The sequence below is a fragment of the Silene latifolia genome, chromosome Y (assembly GCF_048544455.1).
Source record: "Silene latifolia isolate original U9 population chromosome Y, ASM4854445v1, whole genome shotgun sequence".
Lineage (NCBI taxonomy): Eukaryota > Viridiplantae > Streptophyta > Magnoliopsida > Caryophyllales > Caryophyllaceae > Silene > Silene latifolia.
The window spans coordinates 329,115,855-329,120,246 of NC_133538.1; the positions used below are offsets into that span (position 1 = coordinate 329,115,855).

General features: G+C 40.6%; 1 non-coding gene across 1 annotated transcript; it reads left to right on the top strand.

The window, feature by feature from the left end:
- Positions 1 to 2,656: 2,656 nt before the first annotated feature.
- Positions 2,657 to 2,763, top strand: LOC141634705 (small nucleolar RNA R71). Its single transcript, XR_012539430.1, has one exon. It is a non-coding gene; the product is annotated as a small nucleolar RNA R71 (small nucleolar RNA).
- The last annotated feature ends 1,629 nt before the right edge of the window (positions 2,764 to 4,392 follow it).

The following is a 4,392-nucleotide window of genomic DNA, read 5'->3' on the forward strand; positions in this document are numbered from 1 at the left end:
CACCGCAAAGACGGCGTCTTTTCCCGGAGACGGACGGATTCGCAGACGGGCGGATTTTCAAGAATCCGCTCGGATTCTTTAACAGTCAAGAAAATTTCAAAATTCAGCTCAGTTCAGGACGGGCGTCTTTTCTGCAGGACGCTCGGATTACATAAGACGGGCGGATTCTTGGGAATCCGCTCGGATTCGTCCTCTGTGTACACGGATTCAGTTCCACCCGTGTACAGCGCTTTCCCTTTATCATTCTTCCATTCTTTCTTTCAAGTCTTGTGTTCTTCTTTGTGGGGGAACTACTAAGGCATGGATAGCCTAGGCAATTGCCATCCCCACACTAAGGTAAAGCACTACACATCAATTGAAATTGTTAGTCCCTCCCTCACTTCTCTCTTTCATGACAATTATTTTGATCAAAGTAAATAAAAATCCAAAGATGACAAAAATGCAATACAAGAATTGAAATGTAAGTTAGGGAGTTAGAAATATTTACAAGTGGTGGTTTAGGGAGGACTCCACCAAACTCTCATTCTTGATGAGATGTCAAGGGGGCATGTTCAAGGTGTTGTTGATGTTGCTCAACACCTTAAAAAAGTAATCAAAAGCTTGTTCATTATTATGGTAGAGGTCCTCAATAGACCGTGGCCCTTGTTGTTGATCATGATCGATGGCATGCCCAATGTAGGGATTAAAAATCCCTTCAAACTCGTCGTCCCAAAGACCACAAACTTCATTGAGTTGATCATTGAAAATCTCTTGCTTAGATTGAGACAACTCTCCCAATTTCTTGTCTTGGCCAATGAGGCCATCCTCTTCTTCCTTGGTTGATTTTGATGAGCTTTGCAATCTCTCCTTGTCATAATTCACTTGCTCTTTGAATGGAGCATCTTCAACTTTCTTCCTCCATTGGAGTTCCGATTTCTTCCTTTCATCTTTTCGGCTATAATGATCAATCATGAAACACGGCTCATGAAAACGAGGAGCTCTCATAGTCTTGTCAAGATTAAAAGTTATGCTTTCATCTCCCACTTCTAGAGTGAGCTCTCCATGTTTCACATCAATCACCGCACCGGCGGTGTGTAGGAAAGGTCTTCCTAGGATGATTGGAATGTTGGAATCTTCCTCCATATCAACAATGACAAAGTCCACCGGGATGAAAAACTTCCCAATTCGCACGGGGACATCTTCCCATATCCCTAACGGTGTCTTCGTCGATCTATCGGCCATTTGGAGTGTGATGTTGGTGCATTTAAGCTCTCCCATCCCCAACCTTTTACTTACCGAGTACGGCATGACACTCACACTAGCCCCTAGATCACATAAGGCTTTGTTGATCGTTGTGTCGCCAATGGTACACGGTATTGAGAAGCTTCCCGGATCCTTTAACTTTGGAGGTGAACTCCCTTGAAGTATTGCACTACTCACCTTAGTGAAGGCGATAGGCTCAAGTTTCCGGATCGACTTCTTCTTTGTAAGGATATCTTTCATATACTTCGCATAGGCCGGAACGTGATTGATTAATTCCGTGAAAGGAATTGAGACTTCTAAATTCTTCACAAGTTCCATGAACTTTCCAAGTTGATCATCAAATTTGGGCTTGGCTTGACAACTTGGAAAAGGAAGTCTAATCATATTGGACTCCTTCTCTTTGGCCTTGTCTTCACTTTTCTTTGAACTTTCTTGTTTTGTTGATTCTCCATCTTTGGAGTTTTGCACAATTTCTTCCTTTTCACTAGCTTCCACAACTTCATCCTCAACTTGCTTCTTTGGTGCTTCATACCTTGTACCACTTCTCAAGTGAATGGCACTAACTGTTTCATGTCTAGGGGGATTACTTTGAGGTGGTAATTGCCCCTTTTGTCTTTGTGAGCTTGAAGATGCTAGTTGAGTCAATTGTGTTTCCAACATATTGGTGTGAGCTAGAATGTTGTTGATGGTGGTTTCCTTTGCTTGGCTATCTTTTTGCATTTGGGTGAAAAATTCTTGTTGATTCTTTTGCATTTGGAGGACCGCTTTTTGGACATCAAAACCTTGGTCATTTTGGTGATTGTATGGATTTTGATTTTGGTAACCTTGGTTTTGATTGTAAAAGGGTCTTTGATTTTGGTTTCTCATGGGTGGTGGAGTGTATGTTGTTTGAGGGTTTTGAACATTTTGGCTTTTGTATAAGAGATTTGGATGGAACTTGGTGTTCTCATTGTAAAAATTGGAATAAGGGGTACCACTCTTGTAAGCTTGGAAAGCATTAACTTGTTCGGTTGTTCCCCTACACTCACTTGGGTCATGACCCAAAGTTCCACAATTCTCACATATCCCACATGGGATTGATGAGGATGCCGTCATGGCATTGACATGATGCTTCGATGATTTTGAGTTTTCCTCAAGTCTAGCCATAGCTTGTTCAAACTTCAAGTTGATTGTGTCAATGTGAGCACTAAGTTGAGCTCCCAATTGAGTAACGGAGTCCACTTCATGCTTTCCTCCTCTAGTAGCCTTGCGAGGTCTACTATATTGTGAGTTATGGACCGCCATTTCCTCAATCTTGTTCCATGTTTGATTGTCATAAACTTCGGTGAACATTCCATTTGATCCCATATTGAGAATGTTCCTAGAATCTTCATATAAACCATTCCAAAATTGTTGCACCAAAAACCATTCGCTAAGTCCATGGTGAGGACATGAGCGACAAATACCTTTAAACCGCTCCCAAGCTTCATACAAAGACTCTTCATCCCTTTGCTTAAAACCCGTAATTTGAGCTCTTAGCATGTTGGTCTTTTCCGGTGGGTAGAATTTTTTGTAGAAAGCTAGAGCCAACTTCTTCCAAGAATCTATTCCAAGGGTGGCCTTATCAAGGCCCTTCAACCATTGCCTTGCGGTGCCGATTAAGGAAAAAGGAAATAAGACCCATCTAATTTGGTCTTGAGTCACGCCCGTTTGAGAGATAGCATCACAATAATCGAAAAAGGTTTCCATATGAGAATGAGGATCCTCACTAGGCATCCCCCCAAATTGGCTCCTCTCAACTAGTTGGATGAAGGCGGACTTGGCAATAAAATTTCCGGTGAGATGTTGCGGTGTAGGAGTACCATTTGGTAGATTATCCTCGGTGGGTACGGAGTGTGACGAGAATTTTGGCATTGTAGGTGGATTTTGTGGGGTATTGTGTAATGGGTTTTCTTCTCCTTCTATTGCGAAAGGATTGACAAACTCACTAGTGGGTTGAACAACTTCACCAACACCTCTCAAATTGCTCCTAACAAGTCTCCTATTGTTCGTCAAGGTTCTTTCGATTTCACGGTCAAAAGGTAACAAATCACTTTGTAACCTTCTAGACATGCAAAATATCAAACAACTCAAAAACAATTAGAACAAACCTTGAGGAGTGTTACTTCCTCAAGGTGAAGAAAGACACAACTAATAACAATAAGAAGAAATCTAAGTCAAACAAACACCGTCCCCGGCAACGGCGCCATTTTTGATCGGTCCGTTTCGTATTCACAAATAAATAGATGTGGTCGTTGGTCACGGTCGAATCAAAACACAATTTATAGCTTAACAAGCAACTCTACAATTAGTAAAGAGGCAAGTAAAGGTCGGATCCCAAGGGACGGGAGTTGAAATGAGATTTCTATTGTAACTAGCAGTGTCTAAGGGGTGTCACAAATTGGGTTGTTGTAGAAGGTTACTAAACTAGAATAACAATGAAAATAAACAAGCAAGATGAATAAAAAAGGGGTGTAAACAATTGATTAAAGGCACTAGGGTGTCATGGGATCATAGGGGAATCATGGGATATGATCATACAAACATGTTCTCAAATTATAAGCAAGCAATTATTGTTGTGATGGATTGAGTTGGGTTATATCTTACAATCCTAGGAAAGTTTGGGTCCCGGAGCCGAATCGATTAGATTGTACAACACCTACAAGTCGACTTAATCTTCCCTACTCAACAACATGCATGGTCTAATGAGACTCGAGTTGGGTTATGTCTTACAAGTCTCATTGAAAAGATAGGAGATGATAGTAAATGCAAGGATTCATAGGCTTAGCATTTCATCAAGTATAACATGTGCATGAGTTGAGATCAAAACAAGCAAGCAAATAAAGCATGAAAGCATATTAATTTAAGCATGAATCATTCCCCATGTTGGTTTCCCCTAATCACCCATTAACCCTAGCTAAGAGACTACTCACTCATTATCATGTTGATCATGCTAGCAAGGTTGTCAATCATACTAACAATATGAAACATGATGAATAAATGAAAGTAATTAACAGTAATTAAAAAGGGATTAAGAGATTATACCTACTAATGATTCCAATAATAAAGCAAGAATAATAGAAGTACTTGAATGCTAGATTAAGAGGTTGTCAATCTCCCAATAATAACCCA